The sequence below is a fragment of the Sturnira hondurensis genome, unplaced genomic scaffold (genome assembly GCF_014824575.4).
Source record: "Sturnira hondurensis isolate 20B ecotype Veracruz unplaced genomic scaffold, ASM1482457v3 Scaffold0008782, whole genome shotgun sequence".
Classification (NCBI taxonomy): Eukaryota; Metazoa; Chordata; class Mammalia; order Chiroptera; family Phyllostomidae; genus Sturnira; species Sturnira hondurensis.
This window is the reverse complement of record NW_028081413.1, coordinates 5,252,613-5,267,996: the sequence shown is the minus strand read 5'-3', so window position 1 is coordinate 5,267,996 and position 15,384 is coordinate 5,252,613. Positions and strand designations below refer to the sequence as shown.

Below are 15,384 nucleotides of genomic sequence, written 5' to 3'. Positions count from 1 at the left end.
TTTCATCCATAATGAGGCAGACACTGCAGGCCGGTGTCCATATCACCCACGTATGTTTTGTCTCTAAAATGTTTTTAGATTTATATTTGAGTATTATATCTGACATGAGGAGAATTTGAGAAGTTTCAAATAAAATAATTGAAGTTTTATTTAAAACATATCAAATAGTGATGGAAGGAGACTTTAACTGAGTCAGTAAATACACAATACAATATACAGAAGACGTAATGTAGCATTGTATACCTGAAACCTATATAATTTTATTAGCTGATGTCACCCCCAAAAATTCAATATGAAAAAAATTTTACAAATGTGGATTGTTTCTCAGCCTTTCGGGTGAGATCAGATGTAGTATCTATTCTTATCAGTTTAATATCTGATAACATCCTCCATTCGAGGACAATGTATCAAATGGATTTTTGAAATTAGGAGATGGAATTAGGGGCTTGCTCCGTCCACTCCACACATCAACCTGGTATTACAGTACTTCCAGGAATGGTGCACACACACACACAAAAAATGTTGGAGGGACATTGAGAAAATGTAACTTGAGGTAACTTCTCACCTACCAGTAGGTTTACTAAACTCAACTTGCCACCTATTTAATACAAGCAATTTATGGTCTAAGCAACCCCTTCTACTTTACCCAAAGTGAGGAAGTAAATAAGAATTTTAACTAAACGTACCACTGAATTGTACACTTAAATGAGTGATAAGAATATATGCTATATAAATCATATTTCAATAGAGGTGTTAGAAATAGGCACAGTTTCTGGATTGTTGGAAGCGAGTACACATGAGTGAGTAAACATAAATGGTTTAGAAAGTCACCCAGATTTAGCTAGTCAGAGTGAAATTTTAGACAGAAGATTTGAGAGCTGGAAGAGAATTTATAACTCGTAGTTGCAAAAACTTAGATAAGCCGAGTCATTTGGCCAACATCTTACAGTGACTTAAAGGCAAAGGCAGGTTTTGAAGTCCATTTCCCTTAACAGATGAGAGCCAAACTTGCCACTTGAAGTCCTCATGAGTTCCCTGCGCCCCCCTCTCTGTTTTCCAGGGTCCATATGTCTCCAACAGTTAGCGATGTCTGTAAGGTATAGCGCAGTCTTGTGCTGAAAACAGCCAAGTCACTTGGCACTTGCCTCGGAATCTAAAAGTACCCAAACAAAATAAGGCTGGGCCTAAATAGATATGTCTGTGGGGAAGGAGACGAGTGCTTCTTTCTTCTTTTCTCGATTCTCATTTAATTAATCTTAACACACGTATTCTTTGTTGCAAGCTTTTCAAGTCATTTTGGGGAAGGGGGTATACGGAGATACAAAGTTTCAAAAATCAGAAATCTCAGTCTCAGCATTCATGTCATATTGTCTGCCCTGCTGCCGTCTGAAATCAAAGGTTGCAGACCTTTAATGTTATTAAAATGGGCTGGAGATGTAAAAACTGCCTGCATGCTGGAAGCCTTTTTTGAATTAGAACTTTTTGAACTTTTATCTGTAAACTAAAATAGATCACTGCAGTTGGAGCAAATATCCATTTCATTGTACCATGTTGGGATCGAGTTCTCTATAAAAAGAAACAACCTTTTTTCAACCTTTATTTATTTTTAGCCCGAGGTCTAATTTCACTTTAAGAAATATGTGCTTCATATTTGCAGCCAAATGAACTTCATATTTGCAATAAGAAAAATGTGTTTTATTATTTGAAACAATAACCCATGTTTTACTGAGAGACATGAAAGGAGACTGAAATTAATGGAGTGACACACCATGTTCCAAAGAGGAAAAAGAATTTTCAAAGACTAAATTCTTCCTAATTTCTGTGTTTAATTCAATTTTATTGTAGATCCTAGCAGTCATTTTTTCCTTAAATTTTACAGTTATTTTTCAGTTCATCTTAAAAATAAAAGTGTAAGACTAGACAAGGGTATAAAAATGACAGTGGTTGGGACAGAAATCAGAGGTAAAATTGTGAATTATATACAATTTCTAGACACATGATAAACGTGATAATAAAAAATATGTTAGTGGCATATGGATCCATGAAAACAGAAATGGGAAACAGTGGGGAAAAAGACCCTGGTATATCCATTCTGGAATTTAAGTGAAATGGAAAAGATAAAAGGAGCTGCAGCCTTCAGAATTTTCTTTGGATAGCAGGAGAATACAACCTCTTTCAGGCCCATCCCAACCTCTTCTCTCCTGCTTGTAGGAGTGTCGGCAGAAACTTAATCTAACATGAGATTTAACCCACCAACACTGAAGCGATTATAAAGACAAACTGATTCCGAAGCTCTGCCTGTTCTTTGTAAAGCTATAGCCTTAGGGTCAGGTTAGAGGCTCTTTTGGGTATAAACGCTGTTTTAGGAAGTGTTCTCTGAAATGGGGCTTGAGTACTGAGTACGCATAGTTCATTTGGGAGGTAATTCTGGGGAGTATTGGCAGGGTTATAGCAAAATAAGATAGGGAGAAAGGACAGCCAAGAAAGTTTCTGTTCTCAGGCACTTTACCATTGTAAAGTGGTCAGTCCAGCGTGATCATATTGGTAATCTGCAAGCTGGTGTATAACATGCAGCTAGACTCATCCACTGCAAGCCACCAAGGTTAACAGAATTTGGGTATTTACACAACAGATTCTTTTGATGATTGTTCGAGGGGTACTGGCTTGACAGAGGGACAGGCACTAATCCGTGGGCAATTCCAAGTTGCTGTTCCCATGGATCGAACACATTGTTGTGGGCAGATAATGCCTCAGGTGTGAATGCAGGTGTTGGCAGTTGGAAATGAGGCCAGCAACCTCTGAAGTGCTAGGGGCAAGGAGATACAAACGAGGGAAGAATTCTCAGTATCTGATTTTTTTTTAAAGCCAGTATTCTGAGTGTTTATTGCTTTGGCCAAAAAGTTTGATTCATTTTTTTCTGTAAAATAAGACACATTTTTTATGTTCACCAATAACTATTGATTTGGGTATTTGAGTATTTCGGCTATCTCCCAGGTGGTAGAACGCTGATTGTTCTCAGTGTCTCGATTTGATTGCTATCAACTTCAACTGGTCTACCTGACCGTGAAGCATCATCCAATGAGAAATCTCCAGCATCAACCTTCTCAAGCCACTTTTGACAGGTTCAAGCAGTCCCAGCACCTTCTCCATACACTGCACAAATCTTTTTTTTGCATTTCAGTTGCATTTTTACTTTTTTTGAAATAATAAAGCATAATAAGCTGACAATGTGTATTTTCTTCCATCTTTGATATTAAAATGGCTACACAAAAATTCACCAATTTTGATGTTTGTTTCAAATGCACGCTGATATGACAGCTGTCACAATATAATCTAACAAAATTGCTTAGAAAGAAGTTAAAAGCAACTAACCGCTGCTATATCAGGGTAGGTCAGATCAGAGGTCCCTGGAAAACAAAGACCCCAGGTCCAGCAGAAATCCCCCCAGTCTTGGAAAGAGTCTGGGGAGGGGTGCCAGGGTAGTGAGGGGGTGGTGGGGTGTGGGTTGCCAAGAGAGCAGATTAAAAATACTGTGCTTTCTCCAAGGCAGGGAGGAGCCCAGGGAGCAGAAGGCACAGGGCTTTGGGTATATTTGCATAACAAAGGCAAATCACTGCACCCCTGCCTTCCTGAAGGGAGGGGCTCTGGAAGGAGGCTGTTTCAGTAAACAAAGACAATGTGGCTATGCAATCTGTGCCAGTCGAGTTACTCACGACAGCCCTGACCGAGCCGGGGGTGGGGAGGCTCATCCAGCACCTGTGTGAGCTAGAGGCGGGCCAGATGCCCCACCCTGGACAAAAAGATGCCTGTGAGCCTGCGGTGAGGCTGGGAAACATTTGTCCTGAATAAAGATGACGGCCAAAAGACACTGAGAAGCTGACAATAGTGGTTGACACTGACACACCATAGGGAACGCTGGACACTCCCACTGGCTTCCTGCTTATGTGGGATTTCTGGAGAGCCTTTTAAAGTAAAAGGTGAAAGGTTCTCTCTCTCTCTCTCTCTCTCTCTCTCACTCACTCTCACACTCTCTCATTCTCGTGCTCTTGGTACAGGTGTTTAGGATGGAGAAATTGCTCTCTTGCTTTGGAACTTGGTGAAAGCTCACTCTCTGGGCTTTTGGCATTTGGGCATTCTGGGCCTCTATTGCTGCTCCCAGATGGACAGTAGTGCTCATGGGTACAGGAGATGCTGGGCCTACCAGGGGCTTAGACTCCATAGAGGATGGAGCCCCCTCCTAAAGGCAGGGTCCCACGCTGGAACATGTGCCTCCCTGGGCTCCAGTTTTGGGGACCCTATGTGCTGCATGTGGTCCTGCACCACTGTGTGGGAACTAGAAGCAGCACACCCCAGATCGTGAAAGGAGAGAACTGCAGTGAGAGGATGGCAGCTCTGAAACTCCCAAGTACACAGGCCAGAGGGGATGGAGATCTGTTTGCATGACCAGCTTAAGGACAGATAAGGAAGTGGGGAACTTTCGGGCATAGTTTTGGCTTGTAGTATTTTGTGGAGCAAGAGAATTTCTGGTTCTCATGAGAGAGAAGGGCTCAGAGCAGGAGTGCATTCAGCTCACCCCTCAAAAATTTGGAACCCTGTTAATAAATACCTATTTCTTTCAACACAAGTCATTGGAACCCTGTTAATAAATACCTGTTTCTTTCAACACAAGTCATTGCGTCAGTAGAAAGGCGACAAGCCCAGTGTGCACAGTGCGATAGTACTGGAGACAACTTACAGGAAAAAAAACCTAACTAACTTTTTGGCCAACCCAACACTTTGCATAGCAAAGAAGTAAAACTTTTTCGTTTTTCTATGATAAACTGAGAAAAGGTGGAGAAGGAAAGCTAATAAATGCTGAGCTCAGGAAATACATGTGACAGGTAAGGAAGCTCAGTAGGGAGAAGCAACTTGGCAACTGGACAATTTAAGGGGAAATTATTGTGACTGGCGGGTGCTATTGATGGGGGAGTCCAAGAGTTAAAAAAATTAGTTTTAAGTTACAGTTAATAAGTTGAGTAATTAATGCATGTAGAAAGCTATTGTTCTAGGAACTGGGGTGACTGAACCCACCCTGATTCCAGGAGAGCCACAAGCAATTTGAGCTTTGTGGCCCAGGAAGACTGCAGGTGATCAGGATGGTATCTGAGCCATTGCGCTCCAGGGAGAGACTTCCAGCATCCAGGATACAGATAAAGATTCACCAGCCCACAGACAAAGAATGTGAGGGTAATTGACTGACTGCACCTTTTATTTGATTAACTTCTTCCCTGAATTTCAAACCCCTTAGGTACACTTCTCTTCTTCTAAAAATGGTTGGTTTGAGATGAGATAAGATGGTTTTTAAGGGCTGTTTCTTCTTAGAAACCCAATTCTGCTTGTTTTCTTCTCAGATCACTGGCCATCAAAATAAAACATCCATAAAGATTCAGTCCTTGCCTCTACTAATTGGTTCTGGTAGTGACAGGCAGTATGAATGCTGACTTTTCTGCTTTTACTATTGTGGAATTTTAACACAATGATTTTTTATGATGAATCTTAGGGTGTTTCCCCTTCCCTTTTATACTGTTCCTCAATTATTTCCCAACTCCTTTTTATGCCTAGCAGTCTTGGATTAGCAGTGCCTGGAGAAATAAAGATGAAAGTTCTGTGTCCATGTTAAGAATGAAGCTGTTTAGAGTGGCGATGGGTTGGCTAGCAGTCTTTGACAACTGAGCACGAGTGTGTTGTGGGAGCTGAGGCCTTAGCGAATGTCAGGCTCCAGAAGAATCCCTGGGTTTAGGGATTCTTGGGGACACTGCCAATAATTGTGTTACTTTTTAAAAAAATTTATTTCAAAGAATAATTCCAGAAAGCTTTGCAACCTGATTCTGTCTTTATAAAATTTTGATATATTGCTTATAATGAATGTTTGAATTCGTTTTGATGTTTTAAAGTAATGGATCAACCTATTATTTATGTTATTTATTGAGGTTTTCTTGGTGCCCACTTAAATTTTGCCCCAAACATCGGTCCCTCGTTCATCTTTCCCCAGTCCTAGTGACAAGGTCTCTTTGTGTCAAATCATATTGCGAGATAGCATCATAAGTTACTAGGGAAAGGAAATAGTAATGAAAGTATTGATTTAGCTATTTGGAATAAAAAAAAATCTTAAGTTCATCTTTGTAACAAATACATTTTAATATGATTAAAGTGTTAAGTAAACAAAGTTAAAATATAAAATGATGTTAGATCTCAGGATACAGAAGGAATTCCTAAGCATAAAATAAAAGAAAAACACTACAAAAATATGCACAGATTTAATTATATAAAAACTTAAAATTTCTATATATTTTAACAATCTTGAAAGGTAGACAATAAGGAAATTTGTAACAAGTATTTTGAAAGTGAAATCAGAAAAGTCGGTGTTCATGCTGCCTGTCACTACCAGAACTAATAAACAGAAACAAGGATTAAATCTTTATGGGCCCATGATTCAGATGGCTGGCAATCTGAGAAGACAGTGGGTTAAGTACCCTAAAATACTGTTTTACACATAATCTCAAACTGTTACTTTTTATGAGGAGAAGAAAAATGTGGGTAAGGGGTAAGGAGTTTGGAGTTCAAGGAAAAGTTAATCAGGTAAAAGCTGGATCCAGGAATTTTCCTAGCATCTTTTTTTCAATATTAAAAAAATTAAACCATATATATTCTATAAAAAGGAAGGATGAATTCCTCTTGTATGGTATCTCTAATAGTTTATTTTTTATTGTATTTTCTCTATTACCATTTACCCCCCTTATATTCTCTTCCAACTTCACCCAACCCCCATCCCCTGCAGTCACCATGCTATTGGTGGGAATGCAGATTGTTGCGGCCACTATGGAAAGCAGTATGGAGTTACGTCAAAAAGTTAAATGGAACTGCCTTATGACCTAGCAATTCCACTTCTGGGAATCTCCCCGAAGATACCCAAAACATTGAGTTCAAAGTATATCAGCTCTCCTGGGTTCATTGAAGTGTTATTTACAATAGCCAAGATTTGGAATCAGCCCAAATGCCCTTCAGTAGATAAGTGGGAAAAAGTAGTGGTACATTTACACAATGGAATACTACTTGCCCAGAAAAGAGAATAAAATTTTACCCTTTGTGGCAGCATGGATGGACCAGGAGAGCATTATGCTAAATGAAATAAGCCAGTCAGAGAAAGACAAATACCATGTGATCTCACTTAAATCTGGCATCTAATGAGCAAACTAAACTAACAGCAACATAGAGACAGGCTCATAGATAGCAGAATCACAGCTCGGGGGAGGAGGTTTTAGGGGGTGGAAGGATCGATCCAGTGAAGAAGAAAAATGACTCCTGTATCTAGCACCTTCTTATCTGTTGACATCTGATTCTTTATCTGTATCCTGGATGGTGGAAGTCTCTCCCCGGAACACAACAACTCAGTACCATCTTGATCACCTGCAGTGCTCCTGGGGCACAAAGCCCAAATTGCTTGTGGCTTTCGGGGAGTCAGGGTGGGTCCAGTCACTCTAGTTTCTAGAATAATAGCTTTCTACATGCATTAATTACTCAGCGTATTAACTATAAAACTAAACATTTTCCAACTTGTAAGTTTCCTCATCAAAAGGACATAATTACGTTAACATTATTTTTGAAAATTCTGAAGTTTGAGTAAAGATCCTTAAAACTGTCTGTACTCCTCTATACAGGAATCTTACTGCTAAGAGTCTATTCTTATAAAATAGTGTGGCCAGAGGTGTATAAATATAGCGTTGTGTAGAGTTATTGATAATACTAAGTGGTCTTGAAAGAGTCCAAATGTCAAGCAACACAGGAACGATTGAAGAAACCATGGCTCAGTGATAGGACGGAGTATCATACAAATATAAACCTCGTGCTTTTAGAGAATATTTAACCTGATGTCGAGCTACAGCAGGGGACGTACACATCCGAGGCCACGACAGGAGCATACCTGGGAGTTGGCCATGATTATTGTGATGACTACAGCTGACGGAAGGACAGAGGCCCCTCTTCCAGAGTTTTCTTGAATGTGTAGGTTCTAGGTTCTGGGGAAGATTCTAAAGGAGGAAAAAGGAGGGACTTAAACTGGACTTTTATCACACTCTAGGGGTGGGTTTCTATATCAACTGTGATTTGATTCAGAAAAATATGTTAGCCTACAGGACATATAACATTTTAGTAATGAGATTATGGGTGATTTTCATTTTCCAGTTTACATTTTTTTGGCATTATATTTAAAATTTTTTTGTATCTCAGATTATCATTTCAGAATTTAAAGAATACTTCTTTTAAACAAATATTATGATTTTGAGCTATAGAGATATAGAGGCCTTAAAATGGAATTATTTTTCCGGGTCATTTTTATATTTTAATAAGAGAAAACTGTAAATGTGTAAAGGAGACTGAGATGGCAGAGTGAGTTGTGTATGATGCTATAGTGAACAAATGTCAAGACAGGTGCCCTTGGGAATCAACTTAAAGACAATTCTTATAAGGAGTTCTTTAGTTGATAAAAGATCATTCTCTGCATTTCTATCATCCTCAGTATTCATTCATTTCTGAGGGAAGCCACAGACTGTACCGCCAGGAGCCCTGACCTGGGCATCGGGCACTGTGGATCCGCTCTCCTTCCTAGGGCTCCCCAGCCAGAAGGCTTAGCCACTATTTGCCACCCTGGCTGATTCTAAAAGGAAGATTTCCCATAAATCTCTATTGATTTTAGGTTGCATCTTTTTGAAATATTTGCAAATACGGATATTGATTTAATAAAATCTTATGCAGATTTCATCTTTTGGTCTGACTACTTGGAGCTTTTAAAATACATGCTAACTAGTGACTGTATTTCGTTTAATCCCCGATATTTTCAAAGGTGGGAACATTAACGGTCACAAGAGTGTTGACCTCAGGATCTGAGAAAGCAACATTTTTTTCATCAGGGCAAATGGAAAGGAGTGTCTCATGAGAAGCTTATGTACGTATATACCTCAGACTAAACTTTTTTTATGTAAAGAAGACAAAAGTGACAGATGGCATTTTTTGATTAATAGTATTTCAATGAGCATTTTGATTTTAGGCATGCTGCAGTCTCGAAGACTGACAACAAATGCCCTTCACGAATAACAGTGAATCTGGTCAGCACAGAACCACCCTGCCATTTGCTCAGCGGGAATGTTCAGTGCTGTTCCCCACCTGCAGTATCACTCTTCCTTAAAGGAGGTGGCATCCTGCAGGAAATTCATCTCCAGTGTTAACGAATTTGTTTTTGTTTTACACGAGAGTACCAGAGCAGCTTATTCCCTCCCTGCTTTTCTCCCCAGGGTTCGCTTTTTTTTTTGGATCCTTGACTCGATGAACTCGGTGAATCACTGGGTGCTTTTCACTAGTTGACTCAAAAGATATACGGACAGACAGACTCATTTATTTTCTTCCTTAAAGAAAGTGAAGAAGCAACAAAGAAATCTCTTACAAACTTGTTAAAAGGCATCATTTTGTTTGGGCACAAAGATGAATAAACCGTGAGCTAAGGGGAAGAGGGTGCCCTGCTGACACACTTGGGATCCGATGCCCCCTTTCAGGTGGCTTTCATTTTTATGCTTGGGAGACAGGCATATTAAAAAAGCTGGCTATTGCATATAAAGTTTAGAGAATTGAGTATTGTCTACTAAAGCAACAAGATTTACGAGAGACGTCTGGCTCAATTGCATTAAAGAAAAAAATGATTTCAAAAAAATTGCTTCCCTGCCTTTTAAAATGAAAACCATCTGCAATGAAAATTTAAAATGATAAATCTTCTCCTTTCACACTGCTACTGATAAATGGTTCGTTTTCTTCCTTTTTTTGGAGGTACCAGAATAAAGATATAGTAGTATGTGATATTTGCATACATAGAGCTTTGATTAAATATCTCTATTATCTTTTGGGGGGATTTCTAAATAAGATTCTAAACTATTACTATTACTATTGTTGTTATTATATAATATTATGAGAGCTATCAGATGGGATCTCCAGACCTACCCTTTGGAGTTCAGTAACATTATGACCTTTTCTACCTATGCAAACAACTGTATTCGCTCTCTGTAAGTATAGGGATTTAAAATCCATAGGGTATATTTAAGTCAACATCCGTTCTGTGTAATAACATTTTAAATTAGTCAATTTATGCAAACTTTTATTACATATTAAACATCCAATAATTGGTGTTTTTACAGTAAAATATACTTGTAATTTTGAAAAGATATATAGATTCTAGCACTTGTTGAAAAAGATCTACAGATTCTAGTATTTATTAAGAACGTAGGAGGAGGAAACAACTTCAAAGCTGTTTTTTTCCAATTCATGTGTTTGCACACACACACACTTCTGTACACAGTCACACACAGAATGGGGGTGGTGACTAAAATAACAAAGTTACACTTAGCCTTTTTTGGTTATCTACTGAAAAAGCATTTAGGCAAATGTGTTCTAGTTTCATTTTACCCTTATCCTAACAAATGGTGAAAATCCAATAAGTGGCAATGCTTGAATTTGCATAAAATGATTCCCTATTTTCGGTTGCTCTCAGTTTATTAATCTAGAAGTAGGAGTGAGTAGAACTATCCCTATTGGTGGTGCCTCTTTCTTTCCTCAAATATAGGGGCACCCAGGCTCCTTTAGAAACACGCGAGTTTAATTGGAAATTCAGGCGTCTACTCTACTAGTCATAAACTAGGTAATTGTTTCCTAATGCAACCTGGCAGTGCCACTGAGGGCAGATTATACAGAGCTGCCATCCTGAGGTGTTCTAAACAAGTGACAAATCATTAACAGCAAGTCTCTGGATCTCTGTGAGTGAGCTCTGTGGCTGCTACTGCAGGGAAACAAGACCAGAGAAGAGCGAGGGAGATCTGAGCAGGCAGAAGCTGCTGCATTAATGACGGGCATTGTCAGCACTGTGTGCTGGGGATGACTGCAGCATCTTCACTTTCACCTTCTTCTCAGGGGTGTTGCTATGGGTACCATCTCGGAGGTGTCACAGAAAAAAAGAGCAGGCGGTAGACTGATGAACAACATAAGGAAGTAAAGGATATGCAACGGCATAACAATATGAAGACATTCTTCCCATACAAACGAGTGTGTTGCGCACTTCGATAGGGACCTGTTAAAAATGGAGGATGGCAGACAGGAGAGTTGGTTGAATTGTCAACAAATGACAAATAAAAGGTGCTTTGGAACTATTTTATGGCCCCAATTATCCATAAAGATAATCGTAGTACTGGACCTTTATCACTCAGGGTACAATCTTTTGTCACAAAATTAATTTATGAGCCCCTGGGAGTTGTATGCATGTGTGGTAAATGGGTGTTTTTGTGATAGGGCAAGACTTGGGGAAGCTGTTTATTATTTTAAAGGCTATTTTTTTTGCACCCTTCCCAAGCTTCTGCTCCCCTCATTACCAGAGATTCTGTGAAGGCTCCGACTCCCTAGCATTTTGACTTTGAAATTAAACATCATGATAACCTTTCCTCCTGCAATATGTTAATCAACATTAGCCTAATTCTTTCTCTCTCTCAATGTCATACTTGAGCCTTTGAATAAAAGTCAGGGAGATGTTGTTAGGAGCATTTTAACAAATTTCTGCATTTCAATGATTATGTCAAAGTTGTCAGTTTTCTTCCAAGCAGAGTTGGAACAGTGACATTTTCTTAGTCTTTCAAGTTTATTCAACTTATTAAAATAGCACAAACAATGTTGTGGTAGAAAACAGGTTTTGGTACAAACCTTTATTGTTGTTTTATAATCATAGAGTCCAATCATGTGGATATTTATAGGGGACTTTATTAAAAATACACAGAGCAACCTCCTCTCATAGTTTGATTGGAAACTGAGAGTTCCTATTTTATTAGTTATGTGGCCTTTCCAAACTGGCTTGGCTACTTTTTGGAAAAATATATAGCCAGAATTTTTTGTTTTAGTTTTGTTTTCTTCCCTTTCCTCTTTCTTATTTATTTACCTTTGCTCTCCCATCTTAAAATCATGATTGCTGCTGGGAATGTCAACCAAAATAATATTCATAATCTGAAATTACTGCCCATTATTTTCACACGTATATCATATAACTGTCATTGGAAAACAAATTCTGGTGTGATTTGACCAAACTCTTGGGAGGCTATTGCAGATACTTTTCTATTAAAAAATATGTTTTTACTAAAATCAGACGAAAAGGACTCTTGGCTCTGATTCTGCTGCTTATTTATTTTTTGTAGGCATCAGTTTGCTCTGGCAAAGAAATAGGAGAAGTTCTGAGAGGGACACTTCTTTTGCTGGCTCTAACTTAATGTGTAGATTGTTGTTGGAACTAGACGCAGATATTTATGGGAAAATGAAATTGAATTTGACTAAGCAGTGAGAGCTAAAACAGATTAGAATATATAGAGTAGACCCAGATTTATTCATTAATTTGTTCATTAATTCAACATTTATGAAGCAGTTCTTATGCACAAGGCCCTATACTTGGCACAGGAGCGTATTACGTAATGCTGTGAATAGCGTGCGTGATCTTAGCTTTCTAGAAACCAGTGAAGTAGTGCTGAGTATAATTCACTAGTGGGCTTCCAGAATATCAAAGAAAAAGAAAGCTTTAGTTTTCAAAGGCTCTTTAGGTATAAACAACTCATAGTTCAAAAAACAAGAGGAGTGCATTACAAGCGTTTTTTGCTAGCCAGGGGTTAGGTGGAAGCTAATGTGAAGAATGTAGTTGGAAGAAGCTTAAAATAGATCTCAAAATTTGAGACTTTGTTACATCCATATTGTGACATCCACCTGAAAATACGGTTTGTAAATTGTCATGAATTATTTCTATTGTGCCATCCGGTGGGTCAATGCTGAGAGGCTCATACGGGCCTTCCTGGGTTTGAGTTAGATGATCCGGACATTTTCTGTGACAGAGTTCCTTCAAATCAATTATTGTTTTTTATTACAAGGCTCAAAATTATTTGCCTTCTAACTAAGAGATCAAATTATATCTAATCCAACAAGAATAATATTGGGATAGAATTGTTTACATTGGAAAACTCAATCATTATTCAATTAACTTAAATTCTATTACTAAATGTGTCTTTGTGTGTTTGTTTGTTTGTTTGGAATTTCTCTTACTTACCCAGACTTGAAAGTTGTGTGGAGAGAGTAGGAACATTTGGGATAATGTAGACAATTCCTAAAGTTATTAGCTCAGCACTGGTACTTATTAGACAGTGAATAAAGCCACCTGCCATTGTGAGTAACAATGAATAGTGCATATTAAATTCTGTAAGACAGACAGAGAACATCAAGTTATCCTCCTTACTACTATAAATTTTAGTAACATAAGAAATTTATCCAGCTATTTAAAAGTTTAATTTATGATATGTATAACTTCCAAATATTTTACATGATTATAAATTGCTTTGGGATGTTTTTATACCCCAAAAAGGTCAACCTTTACTACAATGTGTAATTTATAGCCTTTATTGAAATACATTTTTGAGAAAGCTGCTAAGAAGCTTTCTGCAACCATTAAATACATAAACACTTGTAAAGGATAGTGTATTCTATATACATACATATGTATGTGTATGTGTGTATGTGTATGTTTATACATATTTATATAAGTATGCGTGAATATACATTCTCACATTTATCTGTGCATATGTCTGCCCTTGCATCTGGAAGAATATATTTGTGTTTGTAGAGACTTGGTCCGGTGTTCCTATCCAAATGCAAATTTTGACTCTTTGAAGCACATTTCGTATTTGCATCTCCTGCTTTCTCAGTAGTTTTGCCAGTTGGTGTATTTCTTTGCTTGTTTCCACTCTCTCTTCCTCTGCCTCATCCCCCATGAAGTGGCGCTGAAAGATCACGTTAACACAGTTCCGTGATATGACATACCACAAGTCTGCAATTTTTTGGTCTTGAGAGCGTCACTGGGCTGAGAGGATGGAAATCTTTCAGTAATTATACCAGTTTGTATTCGTCTCACATTTGGGACCAAATACAAATCCGATCCACTCCTTCTCCCTGTGAATATTCATAAAAAACAAAGTGCCAATTCTGGGCTAATCATGTATGGAACCAAACATGTTGATGAGTCCTAAGTATATACTATATGTATGTATACATAAGACTGTATATATTTATCCACACTAATTTTGCTTGTGTCCTCCTCTGTGCAATTTGTTTGTTTAGTATAGGGGTTGCTGTTATAATGTGTTAATAAGCTGCTGAAAGCTTGGCACCTATTACTTGAAATGACAGCTATGTTAGAAGCCTATTAACACTCAGAGCTGGAGCTCCGCAGCTACTAGAAATGAATTTCAAAGAAGGTAAATGACCAAAAGCGATTCCTATCTCAAAGAAAAGCAAATACCATGCCCAGAACCATATATACTTTGGAAATGCACAGTATATAAAGTGAAAAAAATATGAAAACAAACTCTTCCAGTTAAAGAAACAGCGGAAGAGAACATTTGGAGAAAGGAAAACTGCCTAAAAGGTTTCCAAACAACCTTGAAGACATAAATGTAAAAGATACCAAGCATAACTTCCTCTCTTTGTTTCTATTGTATTTAAATTAGAACCATGTCAGACTTAATTATAGGAATAGAACAGTACAGGTAGAGGAAATTCACTTTTCTCTCCATGAGAAAATTTTAAATCATCTGGATTTAGCTCAAATTTTTTCTCCGTCTCTGAACTTAGAAGGATGCCATTTGCTATTGTTCTCTGAGGCAGGCCTCTTTGTGAGTCAGCTCACCCTGCCTTTGAACTGTTTCATTTTGACTGTTGCTGAAATTTTACAAGATAGCTGAAAGTGCTAGGTAAACTTTAGCTGTGATAATAAAAATGTGGTAAGTTAGGTTAGGAGTAGATTGGTTTTTCCTTCAAGAGGTTGTGTGTGGGTGGGGGAAAAGGCTCTATGCCCATACTGGAAGGTGGACGGACAGTGTCCCAAGTATAGGCTAAATAAAGATTAACCTGTATTAATTTTTGGAGCCCTTGCTTTTGAAACCAAGTGGAAAGAAAACCATAAAAAGACTTTACATTTTAACTATGCGGTAATTTCTAAGAAATTAGAAATCTTAGAAGACAGATTTTAGAGTTTGTATAAAACTAATAGCCAAAGCTTAATAATATAGGCAGTTTCATGCCTTGCATAATTTCCATTACCTTTAACTCTCAAATATTAGGACTGCAATATCTCAAGCACTTAGTAGCATTATCTCTGAGTTCATAGAACCATAATACCTATTATATAATATAGTGTATATACGACAGTATTCATTACCTTTCTGTATATGGCTCCTATGCACTCTAAGAAGAAATCTTGAAAAGTCTTTGGGAGAGATAAAAAACAGATGTAGC

At 38.1% G+C, this 15,384-nt stretch overlaps 1 non-coding gene across 1 annotated transcript; it reads left to right on the top strand.

Moving 5' to 3' along the window:
• Nucleotides 1-316: 316 nt before the first annotated feature.
• Nucleotides 317-509, top strand: LOC118993662 (U2 spliceosomal RNA). Its single transcript, XR_005067916.1, has one exon. It is a non-coding gene; the product is annotated as a U2 spliceosomal RNA (small nuclear RNA).
• Nucleotides 510-15,384: the final 14,875 nt, after the last annotated feature.